General features: G+C 38.3%; 1 protein-coding gene across 1 annotated transcript in view; it reads right to left on the bottom strand.

The window, feature by feature from the left end:
* nxn (nucleoredoxin) overlaps positions 1–16051 on the bottom strand; it is an 81487-nt gene that overhangs the window by 51660 nt on the left and 13776 nt on the right. The gene's annotated exons all lie outside the window — the stretch shown is intronic.

Genomic DNA, 16051 nt, shown 5'->3' on the forward strand with positions numbered 1-16051 from the left:
TCAAATTCTCACTTTTAGCTATTAACTAGGACTTTGGCTTCAATAAACTCCCAGTTACTGTTTATTAATAGTTAGTAAGGTAGTTAAAGCTACAATATGTAAGATTTTTGTAACAAAATATCCCCAGTTGCACAGGGTGATATATTTCCTGCAGTTGTGTACTTACAATATCCCAAAAGTTCCCAAAGATTTTTAATTTCAGGGAAAATTCCAATTTTAAATAATGGCTCGTCCACGTCACCCTGTCCCACTTGTCGCCTGTCAATGACGTAATATCCGCGTTATCCCTGGTTTCCGCTCGTACTGCCATAGTAACCATGGTGACAGACGTGGAAAAACTGCATTATGTCTACCGGCACGTTCACACTGTTGTTGTTTCGTTCAAACATTATGGACCATGGCAAGCAGACTTTGGGACAAAAGGAGAACTAAAACGAGGATCAATATCAGCATGGCGTTTTCGAGATGCCAAGAGCTCCACGTCCGTGACAAACTTCGACTTGACAGATTATTGTAGGCTATCACTTGTCTGAATACCATTGTTAGTACATCTTTCTGAAAAAAAAACTAAAGCACCATTTATTTAATTAGTACTTTTATTCTGTTGTATTTTTTGTCAGTTCTGTTTGTAATTTAGTTTCTTTGTTCTCATTGTATTGCTGACTGTTTGTCTTCTGTAACTGTTTTGAGGACTTTTACTTACACTAACTTAGTATTAGGCTAGTTTTTGCTGAAGTAGGCAATTTATAATTGTGCAATTCCACTGACATTTTTAATTATGTCATAAATTACTCATATCTTGAAATATGACAAGCCTACCCATCATATCACCCACCTATAATCATGTTAAATAGTCATGATTTCGATATTGAGCAAAATAATCGTGATCCGCCAATATCCTAGTAATATGCATGCTACTAGTTAATTGCGAGAACTGGACCCTAATCTAAAGTGTTACCAAAAATTTTATAATAACAACAATCTATAGCCTAATAGGTCAGATACAGATTAGACAGACATACAGACAGATCTAGATAGATTAGATAATAAGCTAGGCAAATAAAGAATCCAACACTGAGGCGCAAAAAAGGTCAAAAGAAGTCAACCAAGTTTGACCATGATATGGTTATATCTTCTTGTGATCTACACACAATGAGCATGAGAATCGACATCTGGCTTAATGTTTAACCTGGACCAACAATGCTAAAAGGGGAAATGGGACATGCTACGCTTTTCCACAGCAGTAATCTCACAGGCAGTATGAAGCGTCTCTAATTGCCCGGACACATCTATCCAGAACTCTCTGAAAAGATGCGACCTCTCGTGCTCGTACAAGTGCCTTAAGCTGATAAACCCTTTCATTTCATCCAGCCTCGACTCGGAGATCAATTCCCCCTCAGTTTCAAAAGCTGCAGAGAAAATAATTAATCAAAACAGCGATTACGGCCATCCCCAAAGTCACACAGACTCCCCACTGTTTCCTCTCAGCGGGAGGCGACCGCCGACCGTTGTCGCTGCGCTCATGGAAAAAGCATGCGATTCTTTTGCTTCGTTTACAACAAAAACCAGCTATTACACACAATTCATGTGGAATAATTGCTGCCGTTGGAATACCAGATCAATCTATTTTACACCATATAGGCTACCAAAAGTCAGAACTGAAATGATGAATAAATGATTTCATGATAATACCAGAAAATGCATTACAATGGGTTCAGAATTCATTTTAGAAAAAGCAAGATCTCCCCACTTTTGGGGAAATGAACATTATATCATCACATGACTACTTGTGATTGGATCACTAGTGGTATCTTGCTGTAAACTGGGCCTATATGATTTAATCTGATTCATAACCATATATTTTAAAATGTTCATGTAACATTTTAAGAATCAGCTTTTGGAAAAACATATCAGAAGACCGCTGAAATTATTTATTGTGTAGAGTATTTTTACAAAAACACTTCAGGTATGTTTTTAATGTTCATACCAGCTGTATTTATGAACAATTAGAGTCACTTCATGATCCTCAATCGAGCAGAACAACAGCTGGAGTGAGACGATTCATCTCCTGCAGGCCATTAATTCAGGTCTCAATGCAACAAGCTTGTGAAAAACACATCTTATAGTGAAAGTACACAAGCCCCATTTATACCAACAGCAATATATTTGTGGTTTTTGAAAATTCGTATGACAAATCTAGGGCAAGGACTTGGTTCAATCCATTGATTGTTGATTGGATGGAGGCAGATCTGAATGTGAGCTGGCAATAGATTGTAAGAAAGGGGCAGATTTTATATCCAAAGTCACAGATGACTTGTTCAAAATAAGATAAATATTGTGTATTTAGAAAATAGCGTGACTTTCCATTTCATGCCGACCTTAAAGTTAGGGTAGGGAATTTTTTTATTAACACTTTTTGTTATACTGGTTGAAACTCTCTTCACATCCTGATAGCAAACAATAAAAGAAATGGTCTAAATATTTATCATAATTTATTTTAAACATATTTTCTGTGGAAGTCTCGAGTCGGGACCAAAAAATGTCTCACGTCCTCAGACTCGCATTTATGCGTTTTTATGTCAACTCTATCAATGACGAAATTAATCTGCAGCAGTCAGATGGTACAAGTAAGAGCTCTTTAAAACAGTTTACGTTCATTATAATTGTAAACTTATGTGCTTTGAGACACGAGGTAATTTACCGCCGCCTCGTGTGATGCTTTGCAGACACTGTTGATGATTATTCCGAAGTAAAACTTTCTTAACTTTTTGGAGGCATTGGACAGGCCAACGTCATGCCGCTGTAAATGAAACTGAATTACTTTGTCATTCACTGTGAATGTCCTTTCAGCCTACCCGGAATACCCCTAAATAACCTTCTACTAAAACTCTCTCTGTTCTTAACTTTTCATTTCAGCACACAATTACGGCCCTGCATTCTGGAAATTCTCCATCGTTTCCCACAATTCAATCACAAGACACCAATTGTGAAATACTGAAGGCTCACAGTTGTCGGAGTAGAGAGGAGCTGGACCCTTTCAGTCTACTGTGTGTCCAAACCACACTGGAAGAAAACTCGATTATGAGGCTTGTCCCATTTGCTCTGCTGTGCCAATACACACTAAAGACAGCTCTGTATTTATGTGGAATATGATAACATCAATCCCAAAGAAAAGAGATGCATTACACAAGAGGATTTGCATTGTTTTCATTCACTTCAGAAATAAAGAGGATTTTACTAGAGAAAGCAGAGGACAGTGGATTTTTGAGGGTGTACTGGGCGCACTAGCCGCAAGGATTGTATGACATCCTTTGACGAAACACCAGACATATAACAAGGTCAATAAAAAGCAGATGGAATTTTATTAGACACTATACAACCAAATCTGCCAGCGGGAAATACTTCCAGGTTCCATCGGCCGCAAGCACTTTCTGCACAAATGTTAAAAACACATCCGCAGCTGATATACCAATAAAAAGAAAAGAAATGCAATGATAGACGGTGGAAACATCCTTTAATGTTTTCGTTTATTGGAAAGTTTTGTAAAAAAAAAAAGAAGCTAATTTCAGGGTCAGCGGCCCGATGTCCCGTTTCCTCCACGCTTCACATCTGTTAATGCTAATGTACATGCTGTAGGGCGGCACCTCTGTCCTGTTATTAGCCACACCTGCACCTTTAGTCAATCAACAGCTGTCATATAGCACATAAAGCCCCTCCGATCGTTAAAGCTGAAACAGGAGAAGCATGCAGGACTAGCAATAATCCCTGGCAAATAAAAACCACACAAACAGAAGCATAGCCCCAAAACTAGCACTTAATATCTTCGGTTTATTGGCCGAGGTTCAACAGCACATGCCTGCAAGGAACGTTTGGATATTATGCTAAAGAGGCATGACAGTCACCTTTAGATCCAGTCACACTATTAGACAACCAGGCTGGGAAATTAATGTTGAGCCCATTAGCCTCACAAAATAAAAATGCAGACATTTTCAGCCATTTTGATTTTTTCAACTCCAGGGCTCGACAATGAGGACGGCCCGATGGACCGGGGCCACTTGTCCGATCAGGACAATAAAACTGAACAGTCTTCTCACTTTTGATACGACAATCGAACGAGTCCAATCTTCAAATCTTCCTTAACCGACAGCAGCTTTTATATCTGGAGGGAGAGCAGGGCATTGACGACAGGAGCAGCTCCGAACAGCTCATATCTCCATCGCTTACTTCAACAAGAGTATGACGTTATTTTTAAACAGAAGCTATTCTCGTCAAACGAACATGAGAAACACGTCGCCTACAAAATTACCCGCCACAGTGAAATTAAACAAAACTGCATTTAGCTGGTGTTAACTTCCCACCCTGTACACGACTGGAGCTTAGCAGCTTCTCTCCAAATCTAACATCTGTCTTCTAAGTCACCAAGAGCAAAGCCCAGAAAAGCTGGTGGAGACCGACTGACACAGAGGAGTCATTTCAGGTCAGAGCTGGTCTTGTCCCTCAGAGGTGAAAGGACAAGCAGAACCATCCGGAGCGAGGGATCGCTGTGATGACTTCAGAGGCGCTAATCGGCTATAATCCACTTGAGATGAAGCGATTAGCAGGATTTGGCGAGGTCCCAGATCTTCCCACTTACCGCAGGAGAAACGCGCTCCCGGTTCATTCCCCAGGCTATTGGCAGAGTTCGTGGACCAGGGTTATATAACGTTTCATCAACCCCCATGACTCATTCATTTTGGTTCTTGTTAATCATAAATGAACACCAGTTTTTATGGCTTTAAGCTATTCTGACAAGAAAGAGGCCAACTGGATTAATACTTTGAGGGAATTTAGCAGAGGATAAACTATAATAAAACCATTAATTGCATATTTCCACTGCGGGGTCGTTTGATCTCCGGACCAAAATGTAATGATTCTCATCCAAGGCGTCGAGACCCTCAATTAAGACGTCAGTGGTTTTGGAGTTCTAAGATATTCACCCTCTTTTGCCTCAACTTTCATTTCCTCCATCAGAGCAATGGATGGGAACAGGCAATACTGACATTTTTTTGTAAATAAAAACAATATAAGAAAGCTCTTCACATCTTGAAATTGGTTGAATTGCAGCAAGTCGTGTAGACTAGGTGTTCAAAGAGCTATAAAGGGTCTGTGAAAAATTTGAGAGAAAAGAAAGCAAATTTTGCATTATGTAATGTATTTTTAGGGCTATCAGTGTTAATATGTTAACTTAATGACTTAACGATAAATAAAAAAGTAAATATTTTAACTAAAAAAAAAAAAATTCGTTCAACAAAAAAATAAAAAAGTTAGTTAACTTAAATATGTTCAACAAAATAAACTAATAAATAGGCTAAATAAAAAGTTAATATATTAACTTACATTTTTAACAAAATAAATCAAATAAAACAATAAACAATAACTTCAATATGTTTAACAAAATGAATGAATGAATGAAAGAAATCATAATTTTTTTAAACAAAGAATAAATACATCTTTGTTCAAGAAAATATTTAGCTGTCTTTATACTTCAGGATAGTGGGAACAGCATATTTTTCCAAAAAGTTTGAAAATCCATGGTATGAACTAATTTTTGGGGCTTTACGGTCCAAAAAAACACCATTTACATTTGTTGTGGAAAAGATAAGCCTCGACATTTGGAAAAATATCTTCTTTTGTGTTTCAAAGAAGAAAGATGATACAGCCTACATAACAAAATGAAACCAAGGAGAAAGTCATTCTAGTAAATATTAGCAACAAGTTTAGACGGATACCACAGCAACACAGTGGCAGGATTTCGCTTTGTGGTAAGACAAGACAAAAAAAAAACACAAAAAAAAAAACATACCCTTCATTTTGCTCAACACACACTCAAGTCAACAGCAGTTTCACAGGAGGGTCGGCGCCAGTTTGTGAGGGTGCCAGACTGCCAGGAGAGACAGTCGACATGTTTGTACTGTGCTTCAGCACTAAACCACCAGGCAACTATCCACCACACGCCATCCCTGAATCACTGACATTGACTCAACTACAGCACTGGTACGATCACGATCATGGCACATCTGTGGGAACATAGCCACAGGGACAGATGACAAAGCACAGTGGGACGATTCCACTAGAGGAGAGAGAGAGATCAAAACTGCTCTGTACAACATTAATAAATCCAAAATCATTTAAAACTTTTCTCAAACATGCTGGGACGGATGAAGGTCAACATCACTGGTTCATTTGCATCAGACTCATTTGTGCATCCTTTCAACGGTCTCTCCAATGACAACATGCTCACTTCTAAGAAACAGTGAAATGAAAGTCAACATGAGCATCACTCCAAAAAAAAAAAAAGGAAGGAGATGGAAATCAATCATTGCAAATTTCCAGTCACTCTGGAGTTATTACATGACAAAATGAAAGATGAGTGTTAAAGAAGGCATTAAAGAACATACAGTGTCTATTAAATTAAACTTCCCGTAGTGTTTTTTGGCTATTGATACTTTGCAGTCACGTGACTACCACGGATACCTGGCGGGCAACAAACGGGTATTTTCAACGTTGAGTCCTGTAGTTCCAGGACTTTCTAGTAGCTATCAAGTCTGTTAGCGAGCTAGCTGCATAACTATGGACTAGGATTAACTCCAAGGTAGCTAAATTGTGTAAAGCAGACAAGTTTTTTTTAAGATAATCGAGCAGTAATAATTCCTCCGTAAATAATCTATCTCTACTGTTGGGTCATCTCTGGTTCTCATTGAAAATCATAGATATCACAAACCTCAAAACAACCTATCACACACTTCTGTTATTGTTAGCAAAAGACGACAGCTGTTACTGTGCGTTCACCATCGGCGAGAGCGTCAAAGTGCCCGGAAATCATTCATTTTCAATGAATTTTGCCGCTCTCGCCAGCGGCGGTGTGAACGTCCAGTTAGTCTAGCTTAGACTCATAACACAAACAGCTGACTCGCCGAACCAGCTGGTGAATACTGGTGGTGTTTATTGACAAAACTACAGTAACTTAAAGACACGATTAATTACATGATCATACACCCATTGTATTCAAACAAATGTTGAAATTACCTTTGATGATAATTTGCACAGACGTGTGTATACTGTGAAGGTTGCTTATCTCATCTGCGGTTAGTGCATCCAATTGCACAACAACTATCTGGCATGTCGTTTACACCTCAAAACACCAACTTTTGTATAGTAAAACTGGCGACCCTTGATTAGTTTACTGGGTTTCGTCGCTGGAGAACGACGTTCTTGCCCGCCAGCCAGTACTTGTGACGTCACGTGCAAAGTATCAATATGAGCCCAGTGTGATTCCATGGCTCTACTGTACTATAAGTTCTTAAATAATACATGTATTTTCCTCGCACGCTGATTAGGCCTGAAAGATTCGCAACTACAGAAACAAATGAAGCTGCATTCTCAACCCTCCCACAGGGGGTGCCATATCCGGCATTATTAGGTCTTCTCTAGGGCTTTGGCACCGGGTATATAGGAACTCAGTTATCGGAACTAGCCACCAGGGCAGACCCTGAGAACCAAATTTTCCCAAGGGCCATTTTCCTGTGGCCAGTTGCATAAACTGTTAAGACTAGTCTTCTTACAAGTTAGTCATCCAATTTTATTCTTTAAGACTGTTAATAACTTTTTAAAGTCAGTAACATAAAGCGTAGACTGGTCTAATTTGACACCGAACAGTAAGACTGATTACCCCTAACTAACTTCTAGTTGATCATACTAGTTCTTAAGACACAGTCTTAACATAATGGCTATGTTTATGCAACTGGCATTCGCACCACCAGCAGGATCTCTGAAGAAAGCGACGTCATTTAAAAGCGGCATCAACAACGTCAACAACTGGAGGATGTACTGTATAAGTTATGCGATTGAAAGGGCAAAAAGGAGGGCAGAGAGATTAAATCTCCTACGACAACTTCCAGTTATATCATCGAGGCTGAGAAAAGAACACAAAGCCACAGACAAAGGCGACAGGTAAATGCTGTTAACTAGCTTTCTGTATGTTTATGTTTTCCATGTTTGTGGGTACTTTACGGAGTTCACGGAATAAGTATTTAAATTGTGTTTACACTTACGCCACTGGTGGATCCTATTGTGCTGGGTTAGACTCTACTCTGAAGTAGGAGCTAATTTAGTCCTCCCAAAAAGGCATTCCTAAAATCGTTCCCAGATCCTGCGGTGCGAACGTGCCAAAAAGCAGGCATTTCCGCCAATAGTTTCTACATAGTAATAATATTTTGCAATATAACTGTTTTTAAAGCATAAGGGACTTTCAATAACAATAGAATAAAGTAAATCACAATTTATCTCATAATTTCCAACCATTCTTAAATCGGAGTGCACGAGACGGAGCAGAATGTGGAAAATGAAGTATACCCAGGCCTTATCCCTGCCACAAGGTGATAAATGGAGAGAATGGCCTCTTTCAGTCAAGCTAGACTATAATCTGAAACTTGTACTTGGACAACAAACTTGTCCAGGGTCACAACCCAACATCTATTGTTTTATTTTCCCTCTACAGACTGCTGGGAACAGAACAGTCTCACGTTGCCTGAGATTAAGCCCTTTCCTCTGGATGTACTTTCCCCGCCTCTTTTCATCTCTCAATAGGTAACTAAAAACCTAGGAAACAGTCCTCCACTAGGATTCACCATGTTTCACACTCCTATTGTAACTATTCTTAACATTACAGTGCTTCCAGTGAGAAAGACACAATGGGGACTGAAAGAAGGTGTAAATTTAGTCTGGAATAAGGAGTTAAATTTGGCAACTGCTGTGTTTATAAAGCTCTGCAGAGCCTCTCGCTAACAACTATACACACACACACACACACATTCCTTACATAATCTCTTGTTATATATTGTATACAATCGCAAGAAATTGTAGGTGCAACAAGGTAACAGACAGACATAACACTTCTGTCTCTTGAGGGGATTTATCAGGACTTTCCTTCATCTTTTGCAATTACAGAGTTCATCAAACAACGTTGACAAACACTCAAAATGGAGAGCCTCTTTCCCAGTCCATTTTTGAAAATGAAGCTGCAAAATCATGACTGTGACATCTACACCATGAGCTCATTAACATAAAACCGCCTACATTTACATATCAACACTTGATCAGTATTCAACAGCTTGTCTTGTCTTAATGAATGACGATGTTAATTACATAGCGTGAACTTCACATACAAAGTATTGGCCACCATGTTCTTTAGATTCTTAAAATGTTCTTCACACTAAGAAAAAAAATGGTTCTTTTAAGAACTGAACACTGAAGTTCTTTGAGGAACCAAAAATGGTTATTATGGCATCACGGAAAAACACCTTTTGGAACATTTATTTCTAAAAGACATTTTTGTCTTAAAGGGATATAAAGGGAAAAAAATTGATGACTTTCTTTCTTGATCAAGAGTCCATGTGTAATTGCAGGTGGTCTTATGTCCTATGTTAATAAGCGTGAATTATTCCTTTAAAGGTCAGAGATCCATGATATATCGGTTCCATATCTGTAAACAGCCGATATTGGAGATTTTGTTTAATTTAAAGATATTGGTTACATCTGATATTTAATTGTTATTTTTTAATTTAGATTACCTTTGCTGTCATTTAACGCTAATTTAAAGAAATTTAATAATAAAATGCAATATTTAGCAAATGTCCAAACAAATTTTCTTTACATTTACATACATACATATTCTTACTAGAAAATGAATACTGTATCTTATGATGTGATTTAAAAAATGCACGTAAAATTAATATTTAGACAAAAGATTAGAGAATTATTCAAATTGGCCAGAATGTTCATGTCTGGGCTTCCTTAAAGTAAAAGAGTCAAGTATAATTCAAACTTTTTTGAATTAAGTTTATACTTCAGCATAAAAAATCCAAATAATACAAAAAGTGTAGAACCCAAAGGGCTAATAGGGTCTCACCAATAGGTTATATAACGCTGATCATGTAGTTAAAAAATAAATCTTTCTAATCTGAAATGAATTTGGTGTCATTCACAGGTCCATCTCAATTAACCTGAGCTCAGCGTTTCCCACCGAGCAGCATTATCAGCACACGGCATCACTCAGCAGAGAGAAAATCTGTGTTCGTCACACTGAGCCAAATGTACCGTTCACTGATAGCGTAGCCGGCATAATCACCTACAGATAAGGCCGTCTTTTTCTATCCGCCAGCCCTGAAATCAAAGCCGCACGGAGGGGCATGGCTCTAGGATATGTGATGAACGGGGAGCGCAGGGTTTTTCATCAGATCACTGACACCCTGATGACAGCAGCCCTTAGCAATCTCAAAAGCTCCGAGCAGCTGCCTCTGAATCTGCAGAGAGACGGTGGCAAAGCCGAGGTCCAGAAGGCCTCCTCCTCTTTCTCTCGGAAGCAGAACCGCCGCCTCGACGCTTACTTTACGACGCTTTGGCAGTAACTGGGCCAAACCTGTAATTGATTTACGAGCAGCTTTCCCCACTCCGCCTGGCGCTAGTGTCCTTGTAAGGCAGTGCCAGCACAGACTTCCCTTGATACCCTGCAGACGCCCTCCACCAAACACAACTTCTCCTCTAAACATGACTGGAAAAACACGAAATAAAAATGATAATGATATGGCTCGAAAGTTGTAGACATTAAGTGCGCTGATAATCGGTGCAAACACTGGGTCCAGTGAGAGGTGAAAACCGAAGCCATTTAGTGTATCCATATATCCATTTATAAACATATTTCTATTTATTTTTCAAAGTTCATTCAAATCGGCATTTATTCACCCTCATATCATTCCTTGATGTTCTTCCACAGAACACAAAAAGGAGACGTTTAGAAGAATGACCAAGCTGCTCTTTTCATAGTGCAAGTAAATGAGGGGTGGAAAAAAAAACAATCCAAAAAAAGTTACAGAAGCATCAAAAGAATTGTCTATATGGCTTGCGCACTATATTAAGTAGTCAGTACTCAGTAGTCTTTTGTAGCCATTCGATAGATATGAAAGAACCAGAACAAATTTAAATAAATTTTCAAAAGCTCAAAAGTTTGAATTTTTCTTTTTGTGTTAAACACTAAAACTTGATTGGACTGTAAAACAGTGTGCCGTAATATTATCGGCTAATACTTCCAACAACCCTGCAGCCCTGGTTACAAATAACTGTTTCAGAGGGAAAATGTAGGCTATATAACATTTTAATGAAAAACCTTTTTATAACAAAAAAAAAAGGTTTTAAATAATGTGCACTTACGAACCAGAACACCTACATGCCTAAGTTTACATTTGAAAGAGTTAAACCTTTGAGCAGACAAATAAGAATGGCAGTCTCCGAATATGCATACTTCACTACAATATAGTATGTGGAAAGAGTATGTCCAAATTCACAGTATTCATAAAACAGTATGCAAAAAGTACCTAGATGACCTAGGCTACTACTTCTGGTGAGATTCTGAAGAGCACATCTGATGGACACTTACTTTCCCATGAGGCCACAGAAGAGGAGTTGTGAAAAACAATATAGCAACATAACTGACACTGATAGGTTATCACTGTCATGTGACATTACGAATTTAGTACGTCCAGATTACTTTCATACTAGCCTATTTAGAATGTGACAGTTAAAAAGGTACAAAGTACATACTTGTTCAAAAGAAGTACATGAGGACATGTGATTTCGGACCCAGGCCGGGTCAGAGAGCCAAGTCCAGTGCTTATAGAAATTCCATTATCAGCACATCTGCTTCAAAATGTCTCCTTTATTAAAAAGCATTTTGATATAATGTGGTCAATGAATGAGGTGCGGGTATCATATCTCTCACCTGCCTCAATGTTGCAGATGTTATTGATCCGGTTCTGAATCCACAGCATATTAAAAGAGAGTCGTAACAAGGTTAGGGACTTTGTTTTGGTGTGGAGGGCTAACCTCTGACTGATGGGAAACAGGAAGTGAAAAAAGGAAGAGACAGACCAGGTGATGGGGCATAGTACATACTACAGTACTTACAATTTCTGCAGTATATAGCAGGGATGGAAATTAGCACCCGCCACCAGCCAAATGCGGGTGATTTTGTGTTGTGGCGGGTAAACTTGCTTCACCTACCGGCCACCGTGGCGGGTAAATAAAGATAGCCTACTGCAGGGTTCACCAATCTCGGTCCTGGAGGGCCGCTGTCCTGCAGAGTTTAGCTCCAACCCCAATTAAACACACCTGAACCAGCTAATCAAGGTCTCACTAGGCATACTAGAAACTTTAAAACAGGTGTGTTGGAGCTGGTTGGAGCTAAACTCTGCAGGACAGCGGCCCTCCAGGACCGAGATTGGTGAACCCTGGCCTACTGTTTCACACGGATGGCGGACACTTTTAGAGGAGGCACACCTTCAAAAAAAATGTGGCGTTACATTGCAGGCGTTAAGAGGTCTGCAGAGAAAACATCTTTGCATTGACTTAACATTGAAATCACTCGCGCCTGACGCGCTATTCGCGTCCGGTGTGAACGCACCAATGCGACAGTGGAGAGTTTTTAAGATTTCCTCTCTGGAGGGTGGTTTCACTTTTTTGCGTTTTTAAGCCTCAAAAACGCCGTCGCCGTCTAAACGAAAGGCACATCTGATAAAATATTTTTACGTTTTCACCCGCGAGCGTTCTCGTGTAAACAGGGCCTAATAGTTTCATTGTTGGGACTAAAAACCTAAAACTGGAAGCCATAAAAGACCACGAATCATCCAAATGCCACATCCAGGTAAAAAAGAGAAATATATATAAGAGAGGAAGAGTGTATAAGAGAGAAAGAGAAATTGTCAGTATTTCATTGAGACTTGAGATTAAATAAACTGCTTAATTATTGTAGATCTTGTAGTATTAATTTTCACATGCAGTTACACATTGTCGGTTAAAAACATTGAGTGGCTGGTAGATTTTGAAATCCACCAGCCACAGTGGCCGGTGGACAAAAAAGTTAATTTCCATCCCTGGTATATAGTAGCCTATTTTATACAGTGCACATTATTTTACATAAAATACCAGGATGACCAACTACAATGAGAAAATTACAAGAGCAATGCTGTGAGGAATACTGTGTCCCACAATGCAAAGCTCTCAACTTGACCTTCCATTTCTGAGTTAAACAAGTAATGTGATAAGTTTGTGACAAACATAATGAGGTCATGTGATAATGTAGCATGCTACTAATTGAAAAACTTATCCTGGAGTAATGTCTATTTTTTCAGTAACTATAGTAGGCAGTTTATAGTCCTGCAGCGATACACAGAGCCGCCTCTCTTCTGCCCCAGGAGAGAGGGGGAAATGAACCACTTAAAACCCCGCGCTACCACAACCTCAACTCTGCTTTGCAGCAGGCCAACATCACACAGCAATTAAAGCCTTCAAAGAACACACACACAAAAGACCCACTATATTCACTCTCCCATGAAGAGAGGAAAGACGATTCATCCTCATGCTGGGGCTGCAAATAGGAACGTGACATTGGTCGGTCAAAGTCTTTACAGCTCAGACTCTCTGCAGGACGCAAGATGTTATTACTTCAAAACAAACAGTCTTATCTGGACCAGCCCGGGCCATTTACATCTCCCATTAAGAGCAAACTAAATGACCCTCAAGTCAAATCTAAGATGTGTGATCCACGTAACAGCAAGCTATGGTTTAGGATTATTTGTGGCTTCAAATTATGTTACGGCTTAGTCTGCCTTGCTAACGGCAAAAGCACTTTGGCATGCAATATAAAAGTGTAGCTAATAAGCAGAAATAGATGAAGAATATGCTGTAATATTTAAGAAATAAGGGACAAAATTGAACATGATCTCTCTCTCACACACACACACACTACATAAAAAATAAATATAAAAAATTACATTCCATTGATTCCTCAGATGCTTTTATATAGATTGACAAATGTGGAAAAAAACACAAGCAATTTATTGTGAAGGACAAAAATGAAATTTTAGAGGAGAATATTACACATTTTCACACAGAAGGGCTAAATGCACCATGTAAATTGAGGGGGAATAACAATATTGTCATAGAAAAGGCATGAAACTATAAGTGTGTTAGAGCAGAGATAAATAATTGGATGTAAATGATATTTGTAATCTTAAAACACATGGGAAAACATTATATTAAACACCAAACAAGCCAAAAAGCCAAGATCCAAAACCTATGAAAATCCCCCACCCTCTTCTTCTGGAGTATGATGCATGATAGTGTGCACAAAAAAGAGTAAATAATAATAATAATAGAAACAATTCAAAAGTAGTCTTGGCCAATAACAAATAATGGTATCTAAATCATATCTACTAGATGCATTGTGCAAAATCGTTAAAAAACAAAAAACAAATTCACAACACAACCAACCAAATCAAAGCTGAATTATAAAAAAAATAAAAAAATAAAATAAAAAACACAACTACAATATTCTCTTCTCACCACACATGTACACGCGCAGCATTTGTCAGTCCGCATTACCAAAAACACTGCATGCAATACAATCAGCATTTTGCATGGTGGCAGATTTTATCTTAAATATTTATATGGCTGCCACTGATGCCACTGTAAACCGGTATGAGCTATTAAATGTACATCATTTGCTCGTCAATGAGACGTGCCAAGGCATGCTGCCGGAGGTGGAGCTAGTGCAGTGGACCAAAATGGATACCAGCACACACAGGCAAATCTGAGCATGATCCAAATGGTATTATCCATAAAAACAAACACTCAAAAACCCAAGACACACAATACTGCGCTAAAATATCAACCAAATGATTTGGTGGTAAACATATCGGGGGAAAAAAATACAATGACACACAACAGAATTTACAATGCTATTTATGCAACGCCGAGTCTGTGTTTAGAATGGTAATCATGATAAATTAATTCATTTTTTCTGATGGTAATCCAGATTTAATAAAGGCTATTTCTCATCACTGGTACACCAGAGCTACCAACCTGAAATATTTACAACCGCAAGTTCTCATTTATAGAAGCAAGAGGATAACTCAATTAAAAGTGTTCTGAGACGCAGTAATAATTTCCAGATTTGTTCTAATAAATTACATAAAACAGGCCTGGTAAAAATCTGAACAGAAAATGTGCTTTCAATAATGAAATACTTAAAAAAAACAGGTTAGTTTAGCTTTTAGAGAGAGAGAGAGAGAGAGAGAGAGAGAGAGAGAGAGAGAGAGAGAGAGAGAAAAGAGTTAAATTCTACACCCTTAATTTAAAAGGACGAATATAAATCATCTAGATGCATTATAACGATTTATGTGTTATTGCACAACTTGAGCACTTACAGTCAACACCAAAAAAAAAACAAAAAAAAAAATTCCCCTTGTAAAGATGCATTTAGCAACTACTTATTTCTATAATAATTATGTAATAGCTTATAGTGTTATTCTGTAATTCGTAATTAATGGCATTTTCCTGAAAAGCACTTTTTTTTTACACACTGTATCTGTCTCAGAAACTGCCAAGTGACCTAACTAGACAGCATTTTTGACTGTATAGGCAATTGACAGCTAATATGAGACTACTCATATGAGTGTAATGGTTTAGGCCAGGGTAAGTGTGTTTATTGTGGTTTGTAAAGGATGTGTTTTCACCTTTACAACACCCAGCAGCGTAAAGCCTCCAGCTAAAATAATAAGACACATGCCAACAACAAAAGCTTCATTATAGTCTCGGATTACAGTTAATTCATATACTGTTAGATGGGAGTCATTTAATAAAATTCAAGTGTGGCTGGTTTTCATTGTGTATCTTATAACGAAAATAATACAGGCTTTATTCCCTTTTCCATCCACAAAAGACAAGTCTATTTATAGATTTAAATCTAGATTTATAGGAATGAAGAATAAAAATATCTACACTAGGTGGATGCTGGAAATGTCTTGCTATTAAAGATGTTTCAAAAATCTCAGCTTGTAATGTGAGATTACAGTTTTATAATGCTAAAAAAGCTGTTTTAAATAGTGCACTGGTATTGAGAAGAATTTAGTGATTAACCTGATCAGTTATCCTCTGAAAATGATCATTATAAAAGGTCAAA

Source organism: Squalius cephalus, assembly GCF_949319135.1.
Source record: "Squalius cephalus genome assembly, chromosome: 11".
Taxonomy (NCBI): Eukaryota; Metazoa; Chordata; class Actinopteri; order Cypriniformes; family Leuciscidae; genus Squalius; species Squalius cephalus.